A 14,516-nucleotide genomic window follows, 5' to 3' on the forward strand; every position below is an offset into this window, starting at 1 on the left:
ACAAAACGTCGATTTATGTGGCCAGAGAAGCATAAACGGCGATAGGGGATAATAGCGACCCCATAAACTTTGGTGCTCGAAGATTGAACAGAAGGACATAAATCACTTTGGTTGTTTGGATTTATCACCAGACTGGCTACAGCGATAGACGGACAAATGGAAAAATAGCAGTCCTTTGCCAAGTACGGAGGAAAAAAAGAAACTGATGGATGGGGAAGCACTTAAAAGTGGAAAATGTCAGAGTAAGCAGTTGTCTACGAAATGATAATTAGTTCTGAAATAGGTCCTGTTACAACCTCTCCAAGGTGTGAAGTGGGGAACGATGTTATCTGTTAAATTATTCAGACGATGAAAAAACGTTTAAGATATTATTGCGGCATCAGTGAAGTGGCTAATAACTTGGGCTGGATAAATAATACGCGAACTTATTTGAGGGAGTCATGAACTGCAGTTTTTACGATAAGCATCATCTTTGTGTTGTCCAATGTCGGATTGGTGCAAGTCTCTACTGGTCGATCTCCCTCGCCCTCTACTGGACAAGCTTCAATGGGCTTGAAATAATGTCGCTCATATTTTCCATATTTTTCAGATATCAGTAGATATAGGAGATATAAAACTTAACTGTAAATTTCAGCTGGCTTTTGTTTTTAATCTGGCCTTAACTTTATATGAATAGTATATCACAGCTGCATTAAAGGGAGCTAATAGCAAAACAATATATTATAAAATGCTAACAAAAGATTTTTTTAGCGATCAGAATTCAAAATTTAATAGGATGTGGTTCTTGGAACTCAGCCATTCACAGTCTATGGAGCGTCTCTCGCTGTGAATGCAGAAAAATAATCAAATGCTGGTGCATCTCCAGTTCCCTCAAAAATATTTTTTCCTGAAGGAAGTGGATGTTAAAAAAAAAAAAAAAACAAAACAAAACAAAAAAAAAAACCACAACCATCTGCGCGCGCATAGTACGGAAGCGGCCATTGGTGCGTCTATGCACGCAGTGTGGCTCATCTCGCAATGCGTAGACAACTGCAATAAAACACGAGATGTGGCAATTAGACCTCTCTGTCAAATCAGGGAGCCTTTGAATCAAAGCACAAAGATGAGGCAACAGCACTGAGCACATTTTCACGATATCCTGTCACAAAGTTTAAGTGCTTGGTTGTGAAAGTGGCACTTCCATGGTCGAGTGGTGCCCCTTGCCTCTGAATGCAGCAAAAGTGTGCAAAGTGTGCAAAGGAAAGAAATAAAAAATAAACACAAACAGGCAGGTCACGAACCTTAGCTATGTGAGAAGTGACAGTCTGTGTTCTGCCAAGGATATTGGTGGATAAATAAACGTGAATAAAGTATATATTGGCGGCCACCCCCGCCGCAGCTCTGACATCGGAATTTATCATATTTATAGACAAATTCAAGACTTTCACTGTTTATTCCTGTTTATCCACTTTTTTTTTACCAATAGTGACTCCTGTCGCTGCTTAGCACAGCTGTCTCGTGTTACCGTGTCTCCTACGGTCTCCTGCCACTGCTTAGCAATCGGGTATCATCTCAGTGTCTCTCCTCGTCAGTACTGTCTTTCTCTCATTCAGTCCAGACATTTGTCACTTTTTCCTAAACTTATTTACATGCCTTTCCACCATCACGCCTCAGTCACCTTGCTACACCTACTCTCCGCCCACATTTATCGTATATTTTAAAAGAACACCCAGGCCTCCTACAGAATCTTGTGGAATCTGTCGCGAGCGATTTCAAGGTGGGTGGCTTTTCATAACTTATTGCTTCTTTGTTCCTCCCTTCATCTTACTCTCGGACTATGTCTTTCCGTGTGGCTGGCTGTCTATCTGTGTATAGTTCAAACATCTTATCTAGGAATGCGTTTAGATAAAAAAAAAAAAAAAAAAAAAAAAAAAAAAAAAATCCACCATCGCAGCCCCACCCCAAGGAGGCAAAGACGCAATGAGCAGGCCACCCGGAGACTCCTGCTACAAACTGCAGCAAGGGATGGAGGGTGTCGGTGTTTCTCAAACAGTGCTGCACACAAATAAAATTCCTCTCTACAAGAAAGACTTTCAAATCGAGTGAAAGCACGCTTATAGACGAGCTGAAGGCAAAAGAAGCGATCATTTTTTTTTTTAAAGCCATGGAAGGGTTAATGGTAGAGGGTGGTGCTCTTTCTCTCGCTCTTTCTTGAAGGTGTTGGCAGTTTCGCCGGCTATCCATCATACAGGCAATGCAAGCGGTGATACTTTGGCCTAGGAGGTTACAAAAGTGTACGAACAGTGAATGCAAGCTCTCCTGTCTGGCGAGAGGTTGACTAAGTCGTGTAATCCATTTGCCATGTGTAGTCTCGATCGAGTTTCTCGTCGAAGCAAGAGACTCTTTTGTCCACACGTGTAATCTGTCTCCTTTAGGAGAAAGCTTGCTAAAATGAGTACACTAGCTGCACAATTGGATTGGTGTTAAAGTTTCGCAAGTAACAAAATGCCTCCACAGTGCCACTGATGTTATCTGCAGCCATCTCGGCATATCGTATTGTTGCGCCGAATGGTTTGCAAAGAAAACGCAGCTAAAAGCTTGCCCGCCGCGGCTTTTCACGAAGATGTATGGCTCCCGTGAACACGTCTTGTGCACCACTCGTGTTATCCTTCTTCCTCTGATTCATAATCATTTCAGTGGCATTTATTGTAAGTCGTGAGCTTGTGCTGTGATCTGATTTAGCTACCTCCACTTCCCTGTCACACCCCGCGGAGCGTGAGTAATGATGCTTACCTTAACCCCGATTAAAAAATATTGACCTACGCAAACGCACACACACACACACACACACGCATGAATTTTTTTTTTAAAGTTATCAGCATCTGCAGTAACCCAGGTATACTGAAATACTAAGACAAGCTTTACTTTTAAAAAAAAATCATTTTTTTCGTTTCTCTCTCTCTCTCTCTTTCACAGACACTTCGACAATTGTTTTTTAAAAGCTACTAAGATCTGCAGGTACCAAGAACCGTTTAGTAACCAATGAAAACTTTTTTTGGAAATAACTCATTTATTTTTTTATTTATTTTATTTATTTATTTTATTTTTTTTTGTAAGCAGGGAGGCAATTTTGCCAAAAAAAAAATCGAAGGAGCAAGGGACAAAGGTGTGACCAAATATAGGTCTCCATGGCTGTAATCACTCCATTGTCACGTGCTATGCCGTGATGTCACAATTCAAACTAACGTCGGCAAAACTGCCAAATGGCGGTTGAGTCTCTTGCCCAGGCTGGCGCGCAGTGCAACGCAAATCAGTGAGTTATTTCCCTTTCTGATATTTCCTGTGCGAAAGGGACGTAACCAGCGAGTTATGCTCGTGACCCAGGCGGCGCCAGGCGCGTGCTCACGGGCAGCTGACAGGCGGAACAAATCGTGACGTATCTGCGGGCGACGTCAGTGCTTTGTTGCTTGGCCACCAACGAGCTTTCACGGAACTCTAACTTGCTGTAATGGCGTTATTAAAATAATTATTTAGGATATTTGTGTATTTTAAGTTCCATTAGCAACAGACGTGAAAAAGTTGGAAAGAGGCGAGGAAAAGAGAAAGAAGAAAATGAAAACTAAATATTAAAATTACCAGAAAGCAGTTTATACTTTATAGTCCATACGGTCCGTGTGTTGCAGTAAAATGCACAAAGTTATTTGAAAATTGGGCGATACTTTTCTATTTATTGATGTATAACTAGTTTTTTTATCGTCTTCTGCATCGATGGACATCAGTTCATGAGCAGTGCACACAATTTTAAGCCGCATCGTGAAACAGACATAGACCATGACGTTCGCTTCCAACAGTTTTTGATCCCACGCAGAGATAATGTTGCTGGGCAACGCCAACTGATGATGTTGATGATGATGATGATGAGGAGGAGGAGGAGGAGGAGGAGGAGGAGAAAAATTCGAGGTGACGAGCACTGCAGTGTACCCTAGTGCACATGCCAGATATGCTTGCCCAGGAAAGTCTTTAAAGCACTTTAAACTCCTTATTTTCAAGACTATTTTTTCCCCACCACGAAGCTGTAAATACTGTGTGTAAGCTCACTAATTGTATTGCATTTGTTGTGGGCTTTATGAGATTTCTTAAGAGAAAAGGACAAAAGAGATGAGAGGTTGCACGTTAGAGAAGATGCTGAGAACATCTTGCACATGCTAGAATCCGAAGGCACCATGTGTAAAAAAATAAAACTGTACAGCAGCGGTTCTCAACCTTTTACATGTGACGACCCCCCTGACAACACCGGTACGTCCCGACCCCCTCAGCCAGCTAGGTCGGTGGAAGAGCGGGGGGGGGGAGCCTTAGCTAACCTCGAACGCCGCGTCGAGGAAATAAGAACAAAGTTCGTATCTGCTAACTGTTAATGTTACTAAAGCAAATTCTGTGGTGCTATTGGAACTTTGATTAATGAGAAGGTTGAGCCTGCTTGCTGTTGCATAGAGAAGCGAACCTGTGTGCGATGTTCGTACCCACTGCTATTCGCAGCTCAGTGCGTCCACACGATTTCTGTATTTTGACAGAAAACTTTCATTGCTTTCTCAGAAAGCACCGTTGAGTTGGAAGACAATTTCAGGGATTGGTCATTTTCCTTCCAATCTTAGTCATCAATTTCAGCGAAATAATGCTGACCTTTCTTGCAGTCCGGCTGATCAAGATTCAAGTTGTCAGCCTTGCACTTACACAAGCACGGAAATATCAAAAATATTTTCTTGGCGTATCTTTTGCGTCCAAAACGAAATTTTTCGGACGAAAGCATCATCTTGTCAGTTGTTTGTAATATGGTGGTGTCCTTCCCTTGTCTGGTCATGGCCTTCTGTCAGGACCTATAGAGTACTAGGACTGAGCACGTGCGAATGAAAGGGTGTGAATGATGGACGTTTCCTGAATGCGTGCCTTTTAGATGTTTAAAAAAAAAGAGAGGTGTGACTAGAGAGAGGGCAGCGATGAGATTGGAGAGGAGATTGGAGGCGTGAGAAGTCACTGTATTGCCACTTACATCGCCCTCACCACTCGGTTACACAATCTAAGCTAATTTCACTAATACCAGTATAAGAAACTTTTTAAAAAAAATGACCACCTTCGCGACCCCCTTGTAGGCACGTCGCGAACCGCTGCTGTACAGTGTACACTCGATCAGTCATTCCCACACAAGGAACCAACGAGGTAAGAATGTATACAGAGGAAACAAGGACTGGAAGGACCAGCATGACAAAGAGTTGAAAGCGGAGGCTGAGGTGGAGGAATGTACGAAAAAAATAATGAAACAAGAACTAAATACAAGAACAAACAACGAAACAAAATACAAAACAGCTAAAACAATAACAAAAAAAAAAAAAAAAAAGAACAACAGCCACAGCAACAACCAAAATTAAAACAATAACGAAATACAAAAAAAAAACCAACCAAACGAAATGCTAAAACACGAACAACAATAACATACAACAAGAATAAGAACAACAGACAACAGCAAAAAAAAAAAAAAAAACAACAAAACAAAACAAAAAAAAAAAAAACCGTGAAACTCAAGAACAACAACAGCAAACAAAAAACAAGAATAAGAACAAAAGAACAAGACTCGAGAAGAAACCAGTTCAGAGACCGGTGATCTCGCCGTTACCTTAGACCGGACAACAAAAGGATCCTTTATTGAAAACACGAGCACACACAATGGACGCTTCACCTTCACAAAGTGATTCACACAATACGTTGTTTGGACAGAAAGCATCTTAATTCACCTCCTTCACGCCTCCGGTGTGCTTAATTGACTGTTTCATGTAGCGCCTACGGTATAATTTCTCTTGACTAATATCGTTTGTGTTGTTCAAGTGTAGGACGGTGTACAAACAACGATTTTTCCACGCGCGTGCACTCTAAAATTACTATCAACGAGAAAAGTTGAGATTGGACAATAGGCACAGCGGCCATTAACAGAAAAAGTGGCTCCACCTGCCTGCGACACAAAACAAGCAAAGTGTAAGATTTCCCGCGGCCAACGCTGACAGTGTCTATAAACTTTTGCTCTTTTTATCCAGACACTATAATGAGTTTTAATACGCTTACGACAGCTTGCACGACATCGCTAACGCCAGCAAGAACTTGTCACGCCGCCCAGGCGGGCGGAATGATATGGCGGACGTCTTTTGAGAGGTAAGCTTCCAGAAGTTGCAAAATCTTTTATGTGGAGGGTGGCAGATAAGGGGTGGAGAAAATCGTTTAAAAATGACACCGAAGAAAGATTGTCCACACCCTGTGTTTGTCCGCCTGTGAATGTTTGTGTGTGTGTGTGTTTGTCTGTGTGTGTGTGTTAGGTGATGATGATTAACACGAGAAAAACAAAAACGCAAGAATTTTATTCATTTAAAGATATTTTTAATCAGACTTAAGTTTCAGTTCTGTGTTTATCAAGAATCGCTCTCGCACACACACACACACATACAAACCACAATCCATGTATTCCAAACTCTTTAGACGTAGTAGCATGGACGTAAATACGTGGTACTGATGTTCATGATGAACATGGCCGTATTTGAAGACCATTTCGCGGGCTAAAGAAACTATTCATTTTCAAGACAGATGTCCCATGTGATGTCTTCAGAATAATAAATGCGCGCACACACACACACACACACAGATGCACAGAATGCGACATCCTTTGTACGTTCATAAAACGAAGACAGCCCATGACAATGGCAGTTGTGGGTGGGGAGGGGGAAAGGCTCCCCAAAGAAGACAGTCATGCGTTTTCTCTGGTCGTCAGCACCCTCAACCAGAGAGACGTCGCGGCAGATGCAATGGCGTCAGGAATACAGTGGCCCTTTAACCTTTAACCTTGCAGAATATCTCTTGGCGAAGAAGTAGCTATTGCAGGCGGTGTAACGTTATCTTCAATGACGGGCCACTCCGGGTGCCCAGAAGCCACACGGATGCTAACTCCCCTGCTTGTCATCGTCCCCCCGCCACGGTTCGGGTCCTTTTTTCTCTCTGACATGTGGACGGGGTAATTTGTTTTGACAGCTCATAGGGGGCAAAGAAGCGTTGCTTGTCTCCTGATCCTTCTTTTTCTAAGCGGTGGTGGTGGTGGTGGAGGAAGTGTGTGTGTGTTTGGGTGGATAGGGGGGTGGATGGGTAGAGGCAAGTGGGAGCAAAAGAAATTTATAAAGCTTCTATAGCGGTAGTTGAGGGTGGGTGGAGTGAAAGGGACTTGTCCGCAGATCTGGAAAACAAAATACAGAGAAGCTCATATAGAAAATTTTAGTGACAAACGTTAACTCTAGCTTTGTTACGAAACATGGGTTTACCAAAAGAACAGCACACCAATGCGTAGACAAAGAAGTCCATGTCCGTGGAATAGACAGGATGAAGATATTAGAACAGTGAGGTAATTGTTATTGTAATGATCAGATTCTGATTTTCCATAAAGAGCTGAATATTTTCATCTTCTGCGATGTACTCGTCGACGCTGTGTCTCATAAGTATGGTAAACATATTTCTTTCATTCACTCATTCCTTCCTAGATTGGTACCAGTTGTATAGACGGGGGAGCTGACAAAGCCTGCAAATTCCCGCCTGTCTTGGACGATGACAAACAGGTCGTGTATACTGTACAAAGTGTACAGGACGACCAGTCTAGTCTTTGACATTTTTTTCAGTTCCTTCTTTGGCCATCGCGGGATCAACCACCCTCCAAGGTACCTAAAAGAAAAGTCTTCGACTAAGTGTCCTGCCAGGCCACGTGACCAAATCAGACCAGCTTACCCCGAGCGTATGGTAAACGTCGCATAACAACCACACCTCAACTTGTGACATCTATAACAAGCATATCTTGATATTTAAACAACCTGTCAAGCTTTAACCGAGTGTACACTGTTAGGATTAACCCTTATAATTATCCGGGTATTTGATTCACTTATCCTGCTAAAGGGACTGGCTCCCTAGCCAAGGCTCCTATTGTGGCAGGAGACGCCAACTGTCCATTACTAGACGCCACGAGGAGTGTTTGTGGCAGATGGTGTTAAGCCTTCAGAAACCATTAAGCGTAATCGGAACCCTGGCCAAACGGGCCAGTCTTACATGATTTCTTTATCAAAGGCTGACACCCCGAACAGGCCCACATAGCCAGAACTGACTTCTTTGTCAAGGAGCCGTTATTATCAGGTTTTACATGGACGCATGCGTACAGGAGGGACTGTCTCCCACCGAAAAAAACATTTGATCTGAACCTTTGTGAAGCGAGGTTTTTTTCATTATGTTTTCGTATCGCGGTTGTTATTGTCCAGTTCACTCAATTCTTTGGCAGACACTTCTGATGGCGGTCATGTAGCGCAGTGGTTGAGAAGGATGAAGATGCAGTGAGGAACGGAGTGTTCCTGGGTTCAGATCTCTGCACGCGGCTGCTTTGTCGTCAGATCGTTTTAGCCGCTAGACGACAGGGTCCTCAACGGCTGACATCCATAGATAGCTGAACCTCAATATTTACAAACTAGCGACTGAGGGGAGAATTCAGCAAGAACCGTTGCAGCCACAACGAAAGGTGAACCTGCGTTTCACAAACATCTACCTACCCTTTCCCCAGTCTTCTCTCGTTCAGCAAAGCAAAGCGCGGGTATGACAGGCGATCGCCGGGTGGGTGCGGGTGTGGGTATGGGTGTGAAGTGCATCTATTTTTCTCAAAGGCTCGATGTACCAACTAGCAGACCTCCGCGTGTGTTCTGCAGACTGCACCCGCCAGTCTTTCAGTTTCAGCACCTACGTGTCTCGCTGTGCCTGCATTTGCAACGGTTGACATCTGCCTTGGTGTTCAGCATGCAAGAGGTCTTTACACACCTTTGGCACAGAAATTCATCCGATTCAGCCAAGAAGTAAAATGAAAACGCTTGTTGCAAGACTAACGGCATACGACCAACGTGTCAACCACCCCATCCCACAGTCTACTGCGAATGTCCCCCAAACTCACCGCTAAAAAAAAATTAATTTTATCAAGATGAAGAAGACAAGCGTGTTGAACCTGCAAGGGTCTCCCTGCTGCTCGCTCGGCACAAAGAGTGCGACTGTCCCAGCAGCATGAATGGCAAGGCTTTTGACAGAGCAGCGTGGAATGCCTGCTTGGGCTGTACAGTATCTGGAGTTTCATCAACAGGGATCTCCCATCGCCGGCGTATCAAGATGGGTCTAAGCCGAGGCGCAGCATTGTCCAGAGATGTGATAAGCAAATAAGAGTATAAATAACGCCCGGCAAGTAGGGCTGCTCAATGGCGACCGTGATTTATGGCCATGACAACTCGCCCCACGAGTGTCAGGATCGCTTTCCCAGAACACCTCCTGTGTAAGCACGACAGTTCAGTTCAACTGACCCTCCGGCATGACGGGCCCCCGGCGTGGGCGACAGGCGTCGTGTGGATCATAATGGCGCTCTTTCTCTTTCTTTCTTTCGCCCTCTCTCGATCTCTCACTGTGTAATAGCCACTCCCACCTCATCTTTCTTGTAATTGCAGCACCGCTCCTCACTTTCTTTCTTTGCTCGTTTGCTTCCATCACTCGCTCTCTCATTTTTTTTTTCTTTCTTCGAAATTTTTCAGACTTGAAAGTTCTGCAACTAATCAGCTTTTTTTGTGTTCAGTTCTCACACATTGTGACATTACGACTCTTTCTGCCCCAGACCATCATTTATCACTCCACGGTTAGCAATCCACTCCCTCATCCTACCCACCCACTAAATCTGCTGGTGATTACGACATACCCGTTACACTGTGGATGCCAAGCTCTAGCAAGTCCTGGCACATCCTGCTCGCACCTCGGGTACCAAAAAAAAAGGACTTCTATCAGAGTAGTAACATCACGGGTGAACGCTTGTCTCACACCTCTGTCTACGAACTTCTGACACTTCTACCCCACACGCTACCCCGTTCTCAGCACCTCAGAGCAGCTATACACCACCCGGAACATTCGGCGGCTCCACTAGGCCTTGATGGACGTGTTTAGGATGATGGTGTCGAAGCCCTGCTAGGGAGGTAGTAGTGGCATGGTGGACATCCTCCCATTTAACAAAGGTAAACCGATGCGGCAGGACCAGTGCGATAAACATGCTGGTCAGTACACCACGTCAAGCAGTGACCAGAGATTGGATCACGTGACACAGTCGTCCCCTCCACCACACCTCTTCTGACCTGGTGAGCTCTTGGGCTTCACACCTCGCGCGTGAGCTGGAACGCGCTGCTCGAGGCGCCCGACCGCGCCGTGGCGCCTGCACACAATGGTGGCGCAGCAGGTCGTGACAGCACTGTGCCGCGTGTGCGGGAGGGAGGAGCTGGGGGAAATAGTCCCCGGCTCGCAGACACCCCATGGTGGGACTTAACAGTCGCGACGTCTTCCATCTCCTGGCTCTATGCAAGCTAGACTTCAACAGGGCATCCCCCTCCCTCCCAACCCCTCCCGTAGAACAAAAACTCCGCAGGTCGCCTCATCCTGGCTATACGATCTCACTCCTCCGTTCTTACACTCTTTCTACCTCCTCTTCTCGCCATCTTTACGGGCACCTCGCTTTCTGACACACCATGTCACTTCCCCCTTCCCCTAGTCATCTCAGGTTAAAGGTCAGGCGTACTTTCGGGAGATTCCAAAGCCATGATAGCGGCCAAAGCTAATGACCTAATAAAACTGACACCTTACTTTGGTTTGCTTTTACCTGTGGGCGGGGCGGCAGGTAGACGTGGCTTTCGACGCCCGTGTCTCCCCTCCACCCCCCTTGAAGCAAGTCTTGAACGTCGAGGCTTTGAGAGCTCGGGTGGCTGCGAGAGATCGTTCTTCCGCCACAAGTCGACACTGCTCTGATCCAGCCAACGCTCATTGCCAAACGCTTTTAACCATTACTTGCCAGCTTGGATACTGTTTTTTCAAACTCCAGTTTCTGACCACATTTCTCCACACTTTGTCGTTTGTGTGCACGCGTGCGTGCATTCACACTTGAAAAAGCGATAAAAATAAAAACATTGTACTATGAGAAAAGAGTTTGTTACGATGGACAGAAATGAAAGTATATGAAAGAAACCCCGCAGGTTTCTGAATTCTTCACGCTCCTGCAATCAGTAACGCTTTCCCTTCAGCCATCGATGGGTGGCCCAAGATTTATAGGGATACCCTGGTCGCCGGGTAGGAAGGCTGAATAATTGCCGGCTTCACCTGACTCGGCCCACACCAGACTTCGCTTCCACCCCAAACATCCAGCCTATCAAAACTGACGCTGAAGTGTACAAAACTGCGAAGCTGCTTTAAAATGTGAAGAATCGATTTGGGGCGGTAGGAAATCTCCATCCGGCAGTTAATTTTCTTTGACATCCCAAACCAGCAGGCTGCCAAAGTCCATTACCCTTTCAACTGCGCATCCCTTGCTGTGCCCCGATGAGGGCCTCCTGCGCGAGGAACCTCATTACCTGTGTTCGCGACCTGCCGCCCGACAATGTGCCCTCCGCGGGGCCATGTAACTACCTGCAGTCAGGTACAAACGAAGCGACCCTCCTCAAACCCTCTTGATACACCGGGTCTCGTTCCCGCTGTCACGTGTCACGTTGTTCCACAGCGGCCCGAGCTACGTCTCGGCTGGCCCCAGGAACGTCTTCGGAACAGGAGTTAGTGAGATTTACGGGTGGCACCATGTACCCGTGTGTGGGATGGGTCAGTTGACATGGTACCCTGGTGTCATCGATTGTTTGGGCGTGTCGGCCATTGTCTGCCCATGTGACACGCACGCACGCATGCGCATTCGTTTACAATTTACGACGGGGCTAAAACTGTCCACCGACAAAAGGCATCGCTCGTAAATTCGCAACAAACTAAAAGTCGGCTATTTTCATCTCCGTTATAAGCTCTTCCACCCATGAAGAGAGTCGCAGAAAATCCCGAGGCATTAAACATCTCCTTTCGAAAGAAAACTAAAGAATGAACATTATAAATTTTTTTCTACAGCTGAAGGCAAAAACAGAGCAAAGAGAGAATGAATCACCCTCAAGCCAACCAACACTGCCCTTCTTTATTTTCTGTCTTAAAGGTTCTTTATCTCCCTCTGTCACACGACTGAACGGGCATACCTTTAACGTGTGCATGGAAACGGCAACATAAGCCACTACTTTATTGCACAGCAATACACTCTGAATATATCTAGTTAAATTTTTGTGAGTAAATCCAGGAGATATAAATGGCCACCCACGTTGGGAACTGGATACGTGCGAGTACGAAGTTTTTTCTTACCGGAAACTTCGCAAGCCTTGTATGAGTTATTACTAACTAGTGTTGTTGAAGATTCGGAATAAAATACTTTCAATGGCCTCTACTCAGAGCTGTGAAATGAAGATGGCAGGTGATTTTTTAATGAGCGGGTAAGCTGCTGAGATTTGCTGGAAGACAATAAGCCTGACTACAGACGACGGTCACCATGTTAAAACAAGCACGAGATGAAGAGAGAACATCTGTTTGTACAAATGAAGACCAGTAACTAAAGCCTACAGAAAAATAACTTATTTGGTAAGAAACGACTTATACTTAGGAAAAGTATCACTTTCAAGACCATCTCACAGACGCAAGAAGCATCTTCACATTCTTTTTCTAAATGTGTCCAGATTTCTCATCCTGTCTTTATTTGAAAATAACCTGCAAAGTCGAATTTAATCCTTTCAACAAGAGCACAAGAAAAACTTTAAAGACACACAGAGAAAGAGAGAGAGAGACTGACAACTTGAAAGACAAGAACACTGGAGTGGAAATCACATGCTGCCAGGAGGCATGCCGTTGGGATAGGAGGGTGGTCACAGTGGAGCAGTTAGCATGCAGACGGACTGGGACGAGGGAAATCCACGTAAGATCAATGCGCAGCCAACTGCGCGCCATCAAATCCCAGCCTCCATCTGGCGACGGGAACAACTAACCATCGCCACGTTAATAACAGGGAGGGTTCAAAAACACAGCCACGGCAAAGAAATCGATGCAAAAATTTAAGGAAAATAATGCTTTGAGGTCCTGGGTTTGGAAAACAAAATAAGAAAAAGAAATACAAATAAGATGAGCAAGTAAAAATACTACCAAGATTGAAAATGCAGCTAGAAAACCGACAAATACCAAAGGAAGCAACCATTTGGTGTGTCATCATACTCTTCCAGCTCGTCATGACGGTAGAATGGTCTCCGTTCTACAGGTGAGGATGCGGTGATTGAGTATTAAAAAAAAATATTCTTGTTAATTCTGTTTCATTACCTGTGTACATGTAGTCATTGTAAATCGCCGAGTCTCATATGACTAAACCTGCGTTCATGGTGATGTTCAAATTTGATGTTCAACTCTTTCTGGACATACGGGGGATGTTTAAATAAAGTAAATATTAAATAAATGACACGTTCAATTTTACGGTCTACCTGTTGGGGGTATTCTCCTATGTAAAAACGTTTACATGTGCGCACACAAACATGATCTCTGGTTGCTGAATGGTTACCTGAAATCTGTGTAGCGATTGACTCTGTTTCAAGAGACCGTATGTGAGTATCCAAGAGTAAGGGTATTGGTTTATGATCTAAACATCTGAAAGGTTCATCCCGGGACTTTCAACAATGGAACACAGAAGCAGAGGCGCCCGAAGTATTATCCATAATAATTAACGTACACAGTAACGGTGAGTGTGCTTCAGTCGGTGGAAGTGAGGACTGATGGTGTAAATACAAGCATCAGACAAGTCGCCTGACAACAGCTCTCGACAAGACCGACAGCCCCGACAATAAGAGCAAGTAAGGCTTCCGGCACGAAGACATACTATACGTACCACTACAAGACTATCTGATCAAGTCGCCTCCCCCTGGACCAGACAGGCGGCGCGACCTGCGCTTGTCGTGGGAGTGAGCTGCTGTCAGTAGTTGCCGTTAGCAACTGTGGCTGAACGCCGGGTGTATGTATTACTAATGACAGACTGTGCCTGAGACTCAGCGCCCGAAGGGTGGATACTGTTGCTGCACACCGTTGGATGAGGGCGGGTGAGTGGGGCAGCAAGAGATGTTTGATTGCAACCAAAAGTCTGCAAGTGGCGCTCACTCATTTCACAGAGCGGACAGCATAATAGAGCAGAGACGTCACAACCCAAAGAAGCACACACTAGGCGGTTCGATACTCGTCTGACGCAGGATACTTTCCGACAGCTGACCAGGTGTGAAGTGGTTACCTGACTTTTTAAAGGATTTAGGGAATGTAAAGTGGCAAGGGAGAGCAGATGGGCATTGCCCTCTCAAACGCTGGCTCCGAGATATCTTGGGGGTGTAACACTTTATCTCTCCATAGGACCACAAGGGGACGGGACTACTTTACATTAAATATCGAATTGAGATCAATTATACTGCAGAGAATATCCACAAACATGATCAGCCAGATCAGAAACTTAAATAACTTGATCACCATTAGTACCCCAGACTTAAGTACTAAATATTACGACCGAAACCTACATTCATAAAGACATGATT

The sequence above is a fragment of the Pomacea canaliculata genome, linkage group LG1 (assembly GCF_003073045.1).
Source record: "Pomacea canaliculata isolate SZHN2017 linkage group LG1, ASM307304v1, whole genome shotgun sequence".
NCBI classification, from domain to species: domain Eukaryota; kingdom Metazoa; phylum Mollusca; class Gastropoda; order Architaenioglossa; family Ampullariidae; genus Pomacea; species Pomacea canaliculata.